This window comes from Centrocercus urophasianus, unplaced genomic scaffold (assembly GCF_019232065.1).
Source record: "Centrocercus urophasianus isolate 14NV4802_14NV808 unplaced genomic scaffold, USGS_Curo_1.0 seq_13, whole genome shotgun sequence".
Taxonomy (NCBI): Eukaryota; Metazoa; Chordata; class Aves; order Galliformes; family Phasianidae; genus Centrocercus; species Centrocercus urophasianus.
The window spans coordinates 17,140,366-17,157,365 of NW_024884475.1; the positions used below are offsets into that span (position 1 = coordinate 17,140,366).

Below are 17,000 nucleotides of genomic sequence, written 5' to 3' on the forward strand. Positions count from 1 at the left end.
AGAATGGTGTTGGTGGAGATAAAGGACTGGAAATTGGGTTAGTCAGACTGCAGAGGGACATCTCAAGGATAGGATCTTCAGGCTACAGTTTTTACTCTCACTGGAGGTTTACATGTAGTGCTTATTAAGATTTGAGTAATAGCCTGACTGAGGCTATTATACTGTGTCTGCACACATGATGAGTGTTAAGAAAAACTAGTTTACAACCAAACGGGTAGATGGTTTTGTGTGACTAACATTTAAATCATTATCAAGGAGCGTGTCAGTGTCTTAATTCTGGGTATTGGGAAATGTTTGTGAGCAGCATGTTTTCAAGCGTCTTTTGAGGCTCGGTTTCAGTAGTGGTGATTTTATGAAGTTAAGCTCTTGATTTGGATTTTATTTGCTTTCCTTGTTTACTCATTGTTTGAAGTTGCTCTTTGTCATTTCTTAACTATGATGATACATGATACAGAGCTCAAAGAAATAATTTTTCATAGATTGATTTCTGTAAAAATAATCTGGGGAATGTGCTTGGTTTGTTTTTTTCTATGTAAAACGCAGCGTCCATTACCAGTATCTCTTTGCTTTCAGAAAGCTGTGATTCTGTGCCATGAATTACATAAATGAGCCACGGGCTTGTGCGTGGGGGTGGATACTCTTCCTTCCTTCTGAATTGCTAAATTCTACTTTGCAGTAGCAATTCATTCTATCTCTTTTATTATTATTATGAGCTGAAGTAATTTCTACATTTGAAAAGAATACAGAAAGAAGCTACAGTAGCCTGCAGCAGCAGTGACTTAGAAAGGCTTCCTGAAATACCTGCAAGCATCTTCGTGGGTAAAGGCCTGCAAAACCAGCTTAGTAGTTGGTAATTCATTGTTAGTGGAGGGTGCAGTTAGGTTGCATTACGTGGCTACTCTGCATTACATTTGTTCTGCTTTTATATAAAATTGAATAGAGAAATTGTAATTTTAGATCAATAAAATACATATTTAGCACAAACAAGTATTGTGTTTTATGCAATACGTGACTGTCTATTGAGAATCAAGAATGTAGTTATTCCGTATATCAGCTTCACACTTGGAGAAATCACATCAGCGGGATTTAAAAGTTTCGGGACATGCTTTCTATATTTGCAGTACTCATCACCTGAAATGCTTTGGGTGTTAATTGCAAGCACATTGTTGACTAACCTGTATGGCATTCAGTATGCTGAATCAGTGCCTCCCGAGCGCATTAACAGAGAAGGTGTACTTCTAGGTGTATTTTATTTTTAACCTATTATTGCTCTATTTTTTTTTTTAAAGCTTACAATTATAGATGTAAAATTTTATTATTGAACTTATTGTACTTTTTTATGTGACATGCTTGTAATCTAGTGTTGCACATTTTTCGTATTTGTCTTGAACATAATTGCAGAAAGTAATGATTAGGATTGTGTGAGATGAGGAGATAGTATGGTCTTCACAGAGTCACAGAATGGCCAGGGTTGGAAGGGACCTCAAGTATCATGAATCTCCAACCTCCTGCCACAGGCAGGGCCACCAACCTCCACGTGTAATACTAGACCAGGCTGCCCAGGGCCCCATCCAACCTGGCCTTGAACACCTTCAAGGACGAGGCATCCACAGCCTCTCAGGGCAGCCTGTTCCAGCACCTCACCACTCTCTGTAAAGAATTTCCCCCTGACATCCAACCTAAATCTTCCCTTCCTCAACTTAAAACCATTTCCCCTTGTCCTGCAGTTATCAACCCTTTCAAAGAGTTGATCCCCTCCTGTTTGTAGGCTCCCTTTAGGCACTGAAAGGCTGCAATTAGGTCACCCTGTGGCCTTTTCTCCAGGCTGAACTTATGGTCATTCCTTTCCAGAGTAAAAACCTCAGAAACAGCTGATAAATTTAAGCAAAAATTATTAATAGAAGTAGTAATTTCCGTATCATGATGTTCTTATCGAGTTGTGGAAAAGTAAGCTCTAAATTCAGAGTTTGACATTATCTCATTTCCTGGGGTTCTGCTCAGGTTGTGGTGTGCTTTACTTGTAAGTTACCTGTGCGTATTTTGTGGTTGCTGCTATTTTTTGAAATGCTAAGTGCTCTTTCCAGCCTAAAGAAACTTTCTCATTGCTTATTTCTTTGCGACGTCACAGACCGCTTCTCAGAGGCACCGTATGGAACACCATTTAAAATGATCTTCTGTGCTGAAAAAACACTTCATTCACTTCAGCTGGAGTGATTAACCAGATAGTGATATACACGTTCTTGCTCTTGTGCTTGTCAGTGTGTAAATGGTGTATTTGCAGCGATAAACTGTTTCACCAAGAAAAGAAAGAATGCAGGGTTTCACCACGTACAGTGTAATCTTGTGATTAAAGGCTGTTCAATAGGAAAACACGAAGACGAAGGTGTTTGTACAGAAGTAAATCTTTTCTCCTTTCTTTTATAGTGGTATGATTAACTTGTATGATGTGACATTTAATCAGTGTGCTCCAAAGCCACGGCTTTTGTGCTAAAAGGCAACAAGTGGTATTGGCAAGTGGTCGTTTCTGTCTGCTCAGTGTGAGATTACACCTGTTACTTCATTTAATTTTTCTAGTGAGATTCAAGAGTTGTATTGCAGCAGGTCCTAGTCAGTATTAATTTAATTATTTATAGTTATGTGAGTAGCTACACAAATATTTTTAATTTTTTCATTGTGAGTACAGAGAAGTGTAGACATTTTTCTGTACGTGCCAGAAAACGATCTTTCTATTGGTATTTGTGATAAGATTGCTTAGTCTGTAGAACATTTAATCTGCACTTTTTTTCTCATTTATACTGGTGGCATATTTCCAATGTGTGGTGCTTTGGGAGATTACCAGCAAACCTGGTATCAGAAGGAAACTTGATCAGGCAGGCATGAAATTTAGAATTTTCGAAGCCTGAGAGAAGGAATCGAATGTTGCAAAATACTGGTGCCTAATTGTGCTGTTACTACGGTCTGGCAAAAGAGGGAAAAATACACTCTAGGCAATATCCTGCTTTTCTTTTCCTGGCTGCTCTTCTTTTAACTCAGTAATTTAATTTTGTCTAGGAGCTGTGAATCTTGCAGGCAGAGCTTCTTTTGAAAGCCATAGGTTAGGAATGGCCAGTGTAGAAAATAAGGTTGAACTTTTTTGCTTAGCAGAGAAATTAGTGAAAATAAGCTTTCATCAGATTTTGATGCAGTAAGAGGAGTCTCTACTAATTGTTTACTGCTTTCACCAGTGTTGTGGCAGAAAGGGGCCTTCAGACTGAAGGTCTGGACAACCAGAGGGGGGCTGGCACTCACTCAGAGCTTATCCCACAGCGGAGGGTTCTAAGGCAGGCATAATAGAATAAATAATAATTAAAATCGGTTGTGGTGTTGTTGTTGTTCTCACCTTTTGTGTGAAAGTCCTTCATGTCCTGAACATGAGAAAACAAGTTGAAAAAAAACAGTGAGTTGCCAAGATCAGATGTAGAGTCTGTGGAGAGGTGGAAGTAGAACTGCTGTCTCGTGCCTGGCTCTTGTTGCTCTGTATGGTTGGAGGCCGCGCTCTGGTCAGTGCTTGTGTGGTTTCACCAGGCGGTGTCGTACCTTCTGTCCCTGCTGCAGCTGTGTTCCAGGGTGAGAGATGGGCGGAAGGTGTCAAGCTTCCTGAGGTGCTTAGTTTGCATGATGAAAAAAACGTGGCGAAGAAGTGTGACTGTATTTGTAATTAATGTGTTTTGGTGAAGGGTGTTAGTATAAGCACTAGAAAAATGCTACTCTTCTGTAACTGAGACAGAAGGGATGGATGGGGCATGACTGTGTGTGTTTGGTGGCCCTGCTAGGCAGGGGGGTTGGAACTACATGATCCTTGAGGTCCCTTCCAACCCGGGTGATTCTGTGATTCTGTGATTCTGTGACTGGTGGATAAATGGGGCCTGAAAAAAGATGAAGTGGTGCGTGCCACGGTGTGCTGGAGCTGTGTCTTTATACTACAAAAGAAATCATTCTATGTAAGTATTTATTTTTAAGTTCAGGATACTTTACTACGTTCCGATTCAACCAGCCAACACTGGCTTCAGTAGTAAGAAGTCAGGAAAGAAAAAATTTTATTGAAGGACTGGTATTCTTCTGCATGTATGTGTTTCTTTTCACGCTCTCTTAGTTTTGTAGTAGATACACAGTGACGACTAGTAAAATCCTTCATAATGTAATATCTTCCAGAAGCGTGGGGGGATATAACACAAACTATTTTGGATGTGTCTTTTCTGTCCAAGTATTTTTCTGGCCAAACCTTTTTCTTCTGCTGTTCAACACTTCTATGGACTCGCACTGAGTCCTGGAGTGTTATTTTTTCTGATTTTTTTTTTCCTTTCCACATTCCAAATTTTTATTTAATATTGTATGATTGATGTTATTTTTGTTTTGTTTACACATGCATTACAAATCTCTCAGTAATGAACTTTGCTGAGCAGTCAATAAAAAGAAGTATTAAGACCAGGCTCCCTCTTTGAAGGAGGCTTAAGGCACACTGTGCATTGTGACAGTCTGTTTCAGTCTGCACAGGTGATACCAAGTGAATCCTAATGATATAAAATTTAGGTATTTGAGGGATCTTTGCCTGAGTGCTGAACTGACAAGTGTTGCCATTGCTTCTAACATTGTTTGGCTGCCGAGTATATAGGGGTGAATGTGCCTCCTCGTTTGTCTGTATAATAGGTAAATATGTTGTATAGATAAAGGAGATAATGAGTTCTCCACATCTGAAGTATATTTTGACTGTTAAGGACATCAGAAATAGGAATCTTAATGCATAAAACCTTAATAAAATATCTGTTTTAGTAACACAAATGTTGGCCAAGTTAGTGTTCGGTTTTGATAACACAACAAGTTGCTTGCAGTGCTTACACATAGATAGTAGCACTGGAAATACTGAGCTGCGTTAAAACAAACGTCAGAACTTTTCGTGTTTTTATTTGCAGTGGCAGAATACCTGTGTTTCACAATAGCTAATGGGCAAAATAGAAGGGCAGTTATGAAACAGTGTTTAAAGAAAGGTTTATTGAGGAATTCTGCTCGTAATTGACTTGCTGAAGTGATAAGTCATACTTCAGGTGGTAGCAAAGAAAGAACAGTCCAGGTTCTTACAGCCATTTCTGAGGCTGCTAGGAATTTTGAGGCAACTCTTTTTTCTTTTATTATTCCTTAAGCTGTGAGTAAAACCGTTTTTCTTTCTGACAAGCTGCAGCATCTACATGGAGCTTTTGAGACAGCAGTAGATGAAAGCTGATCTTGGAAGCTAACTGAAGTCAGTGTGAGTGTTCACTGAATCTAGGCTGAATTCCTGTATGAAAATAAGATGTATAAGAAAATGCTGGACATATCCAGTAATTTATGCAGATATTTTTTGGACAAATTCATTCTTATACTGCTCGGTGTACAATCAGAAAAGCTGATTGTTTCTCGTCTGCTTTACCTTATTGCTGTATGGCACTTGAAGTCATCAGTAGACTACTCAACGCTCAGCTTGTCAGTTTGCATAGTCATGAAGGTTGTATTGCATCAGTTCAAATCTAGAAGTTCATCTTTTTCAGTTAGAACAGTTCTTTAAAAAAAAAAAAGAAAAAGCAACAGGCCAACATTTGCCAGAAGTTATTAGGCAGTGATTAGTATTACATCTGCAGAGATAAGAGGCTTCTTTGCTGACCAGAAGTTGTCCTACGTGCTTCTGGCGTGTTGCTCCCTTTTTTATTCTATGAAGTCTGTTTCTGGGCATTCTATATTCATTTGCATTTGTTCAGAGCAGAACTTCCAGAGAACTTCCCAGCCAACCATTCTGTTTCTTATTCTGAATCCATCAAGTTCATCTGTTGTGTCAGTTGTTGCTATTGCTGTGAGGCTCATGGTGTGCTTATAGCATCACCACCGCTATCTGTGGAACGAGGAAGTCACTGTTATGACTCAGCCAATACAATAAGCATCAGCTGCGTGTTTCGTTAAATCCAAACCCTGTTTCTTTCTTTTTGGAACTTAGAGCTTGGCCAGATTGGTGTCTTTGATCCTGAGAGAGTGTTTCTCACTGCTGTGCTGTTGTCTTCCAGCTGAAGGCCTCGCTGCCGTAACTTAGAGAACTTGTGAGGACTGGGGAGAAAATAGATTCAAGAACCCCAAGTATCTGTTGTAGCAAAACTTGTATGCAGAGAGGTGCAGAGAATTAAGTTGTATGGCGAAAGCCAAAAGAAAAATCATAAATTTTAACGAGGTGAAGGGAGGAAGTTTGGGAGGGATAGAAACAGTAGAGGATAGCTTTATTTTGGAGGAGTTCTGTTATTTCTTTTTCTCTACCCTTGTCTCTTTTGTCTTGTTGGAGTCCTGTTCATGATTTCATTTCATGATTTAGAAGTGTTTGGGAAGCTATTACTATTTTGCTATCTTCTTACTACTCCAAGAGGGATGGATAAAATAGAACTTCAAATGGACTGAGAGTGGACTAGCAAGCTGTTGCTAGTGCCTTCGTAGGGAATGGATTGAAAGTAGGAAAGAAAGGGAACACTTTGTTCTTACTAATGTATTAGTAAGAACTGCGTTAGTATTCTGATGTATTTCAGAAGCAACAGAAACGGGAGAAAGGATTGTTGTTGAAATGCTGAAAGTAAACAAAGTAAAACTGAGAGCAGTTCTTGAGAGCTAAATTCTGTAACTAAGCAGTGTCCAAAATGTTTGTGTGAATGTGTGAATCAAGTTCAGATAGTTTGTTGTACAGCTTTGTTTTGCAGCTTGAATTGATATTTACTATACAGAAAGTTTATCCTAACATAGAATGGGTTAAAAGGGGTAACTATCAGTAAAACTGTAGCTTTTCTTCTTTTGCCTGGATCAGTGCTTGAATACTAGCATTAGTTGTGCCTTTTCAGAACCTTTCAGAAGCAGTATTCATGCAGGGGTGATTTGATGTAGGTTAAAAACTTGAAGTTCAATTGTATTATTTCTCTTCAACATCTCATCTGTCTTTCTCATCAGAGAAGGAATCCTTATTAGTTTGTAGATTTTTGTGATCCACTTGTCATGAACTTTGCTGTTGTTGTTGCATCACTCATTTTGAAGGCTAACATCAAGGTGTTACTCAAATTGATGTGCAGCAATGGTGCTATTGGGTTTGGTTGGTTTTTTTTTTTTTTTCAGCAACAAAACTGCTGCCTCAGTTTACTCTCTGATGAAGCAGCTAATGTGGTTCTTCAGCTGAAGCACTCCTTCCCTCTTCATTTTGCAAGAAAATTTAAGTAGGCATGGCCTGCAGATCTCAGAACTGAATAATGGTTCTGGCTGGCCAGTCTTGATGTCTGCAGTCTTTCTCCTTTGATAGAGGGAATCTTTAAAAATTCAAACTTGCAACACAGGGTTACATTTGTAGAAACAGGAAGCAAGCACTTAAAGCTTTGTCCCAGATCTTCATTGCTCCTTGTGACTCTGATCTCTTCCTTTTTCAGCTGCTTTCTTAATTTCTGTCTTAGAAGCCAAAAGTAGCTTCGTGCTTTACTCCTAAGAGTTGAGTCATTTATTGACTTCTCCTTTGCCAAATATCTGTAATGAAATCCACTAAATTTTCTTCTGCCTGAGGCTGTTTATTGCATTGTCCACCTGCTTTTTGCCTTTGTCTCATTCCTCATGATTCCTTATTCTAAATGTGTTGTACAGTGTCTACAGTTAATTGTAGCTGTTAGAAACATCTTGAGGACTGAAATTTTCAAGTGCCCTGGTCCTGGCATGGTATCATACCTGTGAGTAGCTTGTACTCATTTGCAAACCTCAAAACTTCATCTGTTGGGTGGCATACAGGTTCAGAGCAGTGGTGTTTGCTTACCTGAGCTGACAGACCATGCTCAGTTTTCATTACAAGAGCATTTGGGATAACTGGAGCTCACAGGCTCTCTCACTGCTCCTTGTGTATTGTGAAGAGTGAAGGAAAAAAAATGTTCTTAAAACTTAGACATATCTGGTAAAGGAACTGTATTCATGGCAACAAAGCAGAACTGCGTGGAACCATCAGAAGCTCCGTCAAATTGACTTTCTGAGAAACAAATACGTGACTAGTTGAGCCTCGTCGTGCTTTCCTCTTTAGTTGCTCCTTGCAGTTATTGAAAGCTTTGTATTCTCATCCCGCACCTGATGCCAGGCCTTGCCTCCCATTTGCTGTAGCATCCTGCTGCAGCCTTCAGATCAGTGCCTGCAGCTGCTGGGCTAGGTGATTTGCAGGCTTTTTAAGTGTTGCTTCAATGTGGAACTGCCTTTGCTGGCATGTTGAAGGTTCTGAGATTGGATGACCTTTAAACTCTGATCATGCTGATGGTGCCTTGTTGCATTGGGGTTCTCCTGTACATCAGGGTAGTCCTGTGTTATAGTTGAATGCTCCCTTAGTCTATTCTCTGCCCCTCTGGACCCCAAAGCACGTAGCATACATAATGTGCTGTCTACAGCGTGCTTAGATCATGTGAGGGTACGGTTATTAATAAAGGCTGTGTTCATTCCTGGCGTCAGCATTGGGCTCAGAAATCCCCTGAACTGAAAATAGTCATAGACAAGGAGAGTGTTTCAACTAGACTTGTCTGGTTCTTACTCTTCTGCTGTTCATTAATCCTGCTGTTGGAGATGGGCAAGTGGTCTGGGGGACTCAGCATGGCCCACGCATTCCATAGCAGTGGGAGCGGAGGGCCTTGAGCCTCAGGTGTACTTTGTCAGCTCTGCCCTACTTCTTCCTCAGTGCTGCTTTTACTCCACAACATCAGAAAGAGGATTGCTGAAAATGAAGGGAAGGGGGCTGAGATGTGTAAATACCGGAGTAGATCCTAATGTGCATTCTCATGTGTGGAGGCATTCTGGTCTTTTCTTTTGCTTCTCTTGAGTTTTCTACTTCTGTAAAGCTGGCTTTTGTTGTCTGACGGTATTTTGGAGGTAGGAAAAATACATTTTGCTACCTCAAATTTTAAGTTTTTGTCTAATTTTTCACTTAAAAAGAAAAGTTGTGGCAACACTTAAGGCTTACGGCCTTACTTTTTTACATGTGTTCATGTATTTAGCTGTAGGGAAGTTGGTCTTTCTCCTCCCCCAAGGGAGTTTCCTGTGTATATGGAAAAAGTACAAAGCAGAAGTGAAAGATACCTCAGGCTTCCAAACCTGCCGCTTGCATTTCACTTCTCCCGCTACCCTCCTCCTACAAACAGCCCTGCAGTTCTTCCTCTGTCTCCACAGCAGTACCAACTCTGTAAAGAGTTACTCACATCATAGCTAATATGGCAGGTAACTCGACACATGCACAAAATTATTGCAACAACCTGTTAGCCACTAGGGAAATTAAAAAATTAAAATAAAAGATTACATAGTGAATTAATTTTCTGGTGTTTAAATTGCCAGAATTTAGACTTTCTTTGGGCTAGTAAATATAACATAATTTGATCCCTGTTACAGGAGGTTTATAATCATAAGTAGATTTAGAATTCAACCCTTGTTGTTGTGTTGTTTCTTTTTTTAATTTAAAAATTCACTTGAGGCTGGTTCCCTAACATTGTGTGCAACTCAATACCTAAGTTACATTTCAGAATTCATTGTTAGTGTTCTAGAGACCCTCTTGTTGTAACCTACTGTGGAGCTAACAGTAGGGTTTTATGCTTCTTATGCCTGAGTGAACAGCATGTAGATAGCATATTTAGGACTTAGATGATGAAACAGAATATTCTGTACGCACAAAAGCTATTCTGAGAGTATGTACAGTTTCTTGTAAAGCCTTCAGAACTGACCTGAATTTTGTTCAGTATTTTGTGTGTGTTATTGCCAAGTAATAGTTTGTTGTCGTGTTGTTCTGCAAACAGCAGGACTAATGAACTTTCCTCCTGTATGATGAGGAGAGTTGATGGGACAATACTATGAGCTTCTTCATCCCTAACGGGCAAAGTTGAGTGTGTGGGATGACAGAAACGTGCTCTGTCCAGATGGCACGTGGAAATGAGAAATTGTTTTGTAGCTGGGCACTTTTCAAGTTCTGCCTTTCTTTTTCAGTGACATCAGTATTTTGGAAACGTCTGCCCAGACCCTAATTTTTGTAGAACTCAGAGCAGTGCACAGAGCTGAATTATGGGTTCCAAAATTATAGCGAGGGTGGATAATCAGTTCTCTAACATGAGATTAATTTTTTAATAAACTGGGAACCAAAAGCAATGTAGGAGTCTTTGCAGTTAGTAGGCTAATAAGCATGTCTGTATTTTCCAGAATGCATTAGTGGCTTGGAAGAAGACACTGCCTGCCTCTCTGTAGTGCTGAACTCTAAGCCACAGTTCCTAATATAGGTCACCCCCAGAATTTGCTTAGAATGAAACTTTTTCTGTTCATTTGTCTTGGCTGCGTGGGCATCTGTACACTTTAACCCAGGAATTCGGCTTCCCTGCCTCATTTCTGGCCCTTAATTATTGCATTTGTCCATGATTCCCATTTTTCTTGGAGAGCTCAATCTGCCTTGTTTGGAGCAGCAGTAAGCAGGAGTGGCAGAAGGGAAATCTCACCATCGAGCAGCACATTCCATGTCCTATACTCTTGGCATTCCCTTGCTGGCTATCATTTTTGAACCAGGCAAGGTATAAGTAAGGCAGTGGTAGTTGCTAACTAAAATGCCTTCTTAAATTTGGTGGTTTTGTACTTCAAAACAGCTTTGACAATTTACTTTCCCTTCTGGCTGAATGTACTTGAAAGGATGAGACAATGTTTTGAAAAGAGGTTGGGTTCAGAGCTCAGCAGTTGGGAGCCTTTGCAGCACTGCTTAGGCACGCTTATCATGCAGTAAAATCCTCACACACAAATCTGTGCCAGCACAAGCATTTTTCTGGGAAATCTGTGCTGTGGCAGACTGGGGCACAAGATCGTGTAGAATCTAAGTACTGTTGGGAAAGCTTCCTTCTAATGTCCTACTAATGGCTTAGAATGCCTCGGTCTGGTAAATTCATGTTAAAAACATTCTTGTTTTTAAGTTGGCTTCATAGTTTATAATGTACCTCATTAACATTCAGGGAGAAGTTTTACCAGTAATTTGCATCTGTGTGGAGTTTAAACTTGACAAACCTGAAAAGCAAGCCTACTTGAATTAAGTATGATTCACACAATTTCCATTAAAAAAATGGACAACAATAACAGTTCTGCATTTTGTGCTCTGCAGATTCTTTTTCTTATGAAAAATAGCTATAAAAGCTATTTTGGCGCAAGAGAAATGTGTAATTGTGTAGAACTGCAGTACTGTAATATCAGAGGAAAGGAAAAGAAGGTGTTAGTCTGCTGACAGCTCAGGCATATAACCTAAACTTTTCATTTGATTGTTATAAATGTACTGTGATAAGGAGTGAAGTTGTGTCTTTAGAGTGTCAGTTTAATTGCCCTGTTCTGCAATCCCTGACCCATTTTACAATAACAGTTACAAAAATATTATTGTATTTGATGGCAGGCATTGTGGAAGTTAAATTCCTCTAGCAATTTGTTTTTAAAAATGAAGTTATGCAATTAAGAATAGCAGTAATTGAAAGTCTAGCTTTGATCAGAAATGCATTTTTGTGTGGTTTTTTTTTTACTTAAATAAAAGCCCATTTTCTCTTTTTCTTTTAAAAGTCAAGTATTTGTTTAATGGGAATATGAGTTTCTGTCTCTTTCCTGTGTAGGAACACTCCTTTATTATTGCTGTGGCAGTAGTTGAAGTCTAAATTGATGACTTAATTTACCCATGAGTCAATTGAACAAACAAAAAAAACCCACCAAAGCTTTTAGATGTTTTGATATGTTTGTTATTAAAATGCAGTGTTATGAATTGCAGGCAGACTAGCCCCTAACTTTGCCATCTTGTGTGACTTTAAAGGTTTCAGAATACTGTTTTGTAACATGCTCCCTGGCTGTGTGCTGCTAGCACAAGCACAGAGGGCTTGACGAAGAATGGCCTCTGCATGATTTAGCTGTCCTAGAAAGTGAAAAAGAGCCTCTAATTCTCCCTCTTTTCTGTGTTTATTGCTGCTGTTTTTATATTCATGGGATGAAGTATTCATAAGCTTAATTACAAAACAATATACTTGAGATTGATTAATTCTAGGATACTGACAGCTCATTTTGCAACTGCACCCAGTTAATGTTAATGTAACCACATAATTCCTGAGTGATGCAAGAAGAAAATGTCTGAAATCTAGGAAAACCTGTAATTTTGTAGAACAGGTTGGTGCCACATAAAGCTTTGTTAAAAAGTATGCGTGTTCACAGGTTTTGTGTCATCACATCTATTGAAGAGACTAATTTTATTTGACAGTTTGGAACACTGTGTGCGTGAAAACCTGCTTATGAGCTGATACCTCTTCTCTGATTTAACACTGATAATTATTTATGAATTGTTCTACAAATCTAGAAGCAGTGGATGAGACACTAGTTGCATAGATGTAAGCTTACATAACTGCAGTAATTTTCTTTTAATGACTAGGAGGAGCTGCTTCCATTTTACATTTGGAAGCGTTACTGCAGTATGGAAGTTGGAGGAGGAAAAGAAATGACGAGAGGAAACAGAAATGATGGCGTTGTGTGTTCTTTCGTTCTTTGTTTAGTTTTTATAGAAACATAGAAAGGTTGATGTAGCTAAAACATAGAAGGTTGATGTAGCTGACTGATTTACTGGAGCAAGGAGATGATAGAGTATATTCCAAAGGTATTCTTTAGAAGTATGAAAGTACAGAAAAGACTTTTACAAGTGGTTTTTGAAACTTTCACTTTGGTGGGCTGAGAGTTGTATCAGTTCCTAGAGTGAGATCAGTAAATGCAGTGTACAAATTCTTTTTTTAATTATATAATTACATATAAAAATGGACTGTACTTTCTCATGGAAGGCCACGTTCTGCTCTCACTGTTCCTGTTAGTGGCACTGTGCTTGGTGCTACTGCTTAGTGCATTCCTGCTGAATCAATAAAGCTCACTTGTCTTTACCCCCCCAACCCAGGGGTTTTGGGGCTGGATTTGAATCAGTGTGTGGGAAGCTGTGCCAGGTGCTGTGCTGGGTGTGTGGGAAGGTAAGGGTAGCTCCAAGGAAGCTGGCTGGTGAGACCTGTGCTTGGTGGTGACAGAGCGGCACAGCTGTTGCGAAGCCGTGGTCCAGCTGAGATTTGGGGCAGCTGAGACATGAGTAAATGTCTGCTTGTCCTGACCTAATGCAGACAGAGGCAGTTGAGAGGTAGTGACTCAGCTGTCACAGAAGAACTTGTTGATGGGCTTGTTGAGACTGTGAAGGTATTAGTGCACTCACTGTCATTCTGCATTCAGTTTTGGCTGCAGTTGGGTGACAGTCCTGTACTGTGCGAAGCTAAACTTCAGCTCAGGGTCTTAGTCCACTAATCTCTTGATTATGTTTAAGACTTGTTGTCTTGTCTTGTCTCTCATTTTCCTTTTCAAAAGGGTTTACTTTTTTAGATTTTTAACAACAGATTTGAGTCACTCAAGAATTGAAATAGTGTGGGTTATTCACTTTTTTAACTTCTAGGAAACTTAATTATTCTGTGCTTTATTTTCTTGCACACAGTTCCTCTCTACAAGAGTTACAGTGTCTTCTCTGGCTTCTGTTAAATCAAGTTTGTTGAGATGAGCAAACTACTTTATGCAACCAAAACTCCTGTTTTGCCTTCTGTCTCCTGCTTCCCAGTGCATTAGGGTGTGACAGATGGGTGGGCTGAGCTGGCTCCCTGGGCAGGGCTGAGCTCTGCACGCAGTGTGGTGGAAGCTGGTTGAGGAGATTGGAGTGGTCCTGGCAGCCAGGGACACTGTAAGCCCCTTAGGGACAGATTAGTGTGTTCTCCTTGGGCCCTGTACTGATAGGATACTACGCTGAAGTAGTGAAGCTCCTTAGCTTATGTAGTGAAGGGTAAGAAAAAGCACACAGAAGGATTATTAACCTGGTATTTTATAGAACAGTAATTAGAAATGTTGAGCTGACCAGTGACTTTCCCTGTCAAGAACCATTTATTTCATCAAGAACCGTTCAAAAGAAATACATACATGCCTTTACGGTTAGTGAGGTTAGGCTGGCTTTTTGAGGATCTTCCTCCTTTTTAAGTTTGGTATGGTTCTTTACCACTTCCTTGTAAGTCATTCACAATTTCTGCTTCTGCGAGGTACTTTTGGCATTACTGTGAAGTGGCAATTCAAAGAAAACCATAAACCTATTTTGTGCTTTTTGTTTCTTAACTTACTTTGTGTAAGTTGCCTTCTGCACAGATGATGAATGCTGCTCACCCAGCTAGAAGTGGGCTGGAAGGTCTCTTTAGGGAAAGGAAGCTGCAGACATTGATTCAGACAGGGAGAGAAATCAAGGTTGAGCAAAGCCTCAGATACTATAATGTAGAGAAAGGTTCTCGTATTGTCAGCAGCCTAGTTTTAAAAAGTGTTGTTCTGAGTGTAATTTGTGACTTTTGTCAAATGTTAGGCATCAGAAGCAACAGTCAGTAGGCTTTTAAAAATTGATTCCTCATGCATCTAAAACTGCTCTGCTTCAGACTAAATCTTGTTTGTTTGTGATCATGGTCAGTTAGTAACCATAAAAAGCACTGTTCTATTACTCAATAGCTGTGTTCTTGCTGTATTTAGAAAGTTACTTTATTAAAAAGACAAGAGAGCTGATTGGTTTTGTTGTCGTTACTAAAGGCCAGCTGGTAGCTTGAGTTATGGTTTAGCAGGGGACATAGCATCACTTTCTTAAGAAATAAAGATCAACCTCGGTTGAAATATCTGTTTGCAGATAATGCGCAAGGTGAGATACAGTGGGAAATTTACAGGGCTGGAGGGAAAATAGGAATCCTAAGCACTGTGCGCTCAGCAAAGTAGTTGTCACTGAAAGCTGTGAATGTGAAACTCTGCTCAGACTATTTTTGTATTAGCAGTTTACCATTATTTTAGTGGCTGTGTGAACAATATGCACTAACTTTATTTTTTCTTAATAGTCTTTTTTTTGAGTGGATGAAGATAAAAGTAATTAGCCTTATATTACACATTCCTCACGCAGTTGCAATAGCTGAGCCAAATATGTTTTAGAGACTGAGATTCTGTTGTTATGCTGATTTTTCAACATGTTGACTCTTTCAGCTGCTAAGGTAAACCTGTGCAAATTGCAGTTTTCCATGAACATTTGAGCCAAAATCAGGAAATCAGTCAAAAAGAAATAGCATGTGTATTTAATGGAATCTTTATAAATGGAGTCCTTTTTGATGGTGTCTCTTACACTTTGCACCATCTTACCATTTTAATGTTCTAAGGAGATTATTTCTAACTTTTTTAGTATACTTGAGATTTTTGAGGTTCTTGCAACAGGTACCTACAGCAGATATCAAAGCAGGGAAAATACATCTATTAAAACAGGTTTAGTCACTTTCTGATTCTTGAATAAGTTGTTGTTACGGGTTTTCTTGCCTTTTTGTGGCATAGTTACATGATTTCTCTCTCAACTGGACTTGACTTTGATTTTTAGAATCGTGAAATCACGATATTTACTAAATGAAGTTTTTTTTTTTTTCTAAAGGCAGCTAGACTAGTATAAACTGGTGAATTTGCTTACTATTCTAAGTTGTTCAGAAGTCAGCCTTTTCACTGATGACAGTGCAAGCTGTATTTAAATTGCAGTTGTAGTTCTGTGATTTTCTTTTTATGGGGACTGGAAATGAGAGAGGACAATAATGAAAGCAATGTGGGAGGATGAAAGAGGTCAGAAAAGGGAGAGGGAGTTTCTAATTGAACCAGTGACCTCCAGTGAGAGGGTGTGACTAAATGAACCATTTTTTTCAATTGCATTTATGTCCTATTATTTGATATAGTGCCAGAAGTGTATACAGTGGTGCACAGTGGATTTGTTACATGCACATAACATGTTCCCTGTGCTTGAGGACTCGGTAAGGATACAGAGCAGTACAGGATCATGCAGTACAGAGATGTGAGAGTGCGTGGTTGGTGGCATTCACCCTGGAACAGGTGGGTCTTTTTTCATTTCCTTCAAGAGAGTGAATGCTTCGTGTATCAGTCAAAAATCCTTCTTGTTTTGTGACTTCAGGGCTGCTGTGCTTCTTGCTGCCAAAGTGCCAGAGCACAGCTTGACCACTCATTGGGTGCTCCTTGCAAGGGAGGACTTCAGGAGAAGCAGAAATGCTGGTGTTGTTCACATCCCTTAAGCATTGTGAAGTGGTGAGGTTTTGATTAATTTTATCTCCTTTTGTAGAGTGGATAGGAGAAGATAGTACATTGGATGAGTAATACTTCAAAGCAAGTTTTTTGAGGTTGACTGTACGTTACGTGTGGATGTGAAAACCATGGCTGATTTTAAAAGTAGATCAAACTTCATAACGAGGTCTTTATAGTAGTGTTTATTGTAGCAGATGCTCTGTTTGGGTTCAGGGCTTAAGTACTGCTGGCTGGTGGAAGCATGAGCCTGCTGCCATGCTGCTGGTTCTTGTGTTTGTCCTGAATGGTGTGCCAGCCTGGGGCCTGCTGCGTGGCTGAGCAAAGCCTGGTGCTGATGGTTGCAGTGGCTCTGAGGGATGGGACTTCTGAACACTGTTGCACTTGGTGGGAGCAACAGGGAACACACGTCACTTTTTCAGTAGCTGCTATACCTCATACGTTGATCTGATTGAAGAAATTAGAGCCTCTGGAATGCTCATATATCTTTGGTTTTAGATACTTATGTCTTCTAACATAAATCTCTGTATGTTCTTAGCAAAAGAAAGAAATGTATGCTCTTTAGGTGCATGCATTACTGCAGAGTAATGAGTCTTCACTGTCTTATGTATCTTTCATGGAACTGAATAATGGCCAATAATGGCAATATTTTTGTTGAGGAAGTAGCACAGCAACGTCATCTGTGGTTCTGCAAAATGGAAGGAAAGAATAGAACACCATAAGAATAGAAGACCATATCATGTTTAAGATATGAGTAGCCTAAGGAATGAAAAACTCCTTTCTCTAAAACGCTGTGTAGATAAAGCCATGGTGTTGGT

At 39.6% G+C, this 17,000-nt stretch overlaps 1 protein-coding gene across 3 annotated transcripts in view; it reads left to right on the top strand.

Annotated features, from left to right (window-relative positions):
- Positions 1 to 17,000, top strand: part of RBPJ (recombination signal binding protein for immunoglobulin kappa J region) — a 90,973-nt gene that overhangs the window by 41,687 nt on the left and 32,286 nt on the right. The window lies entirely within an intron of this gene.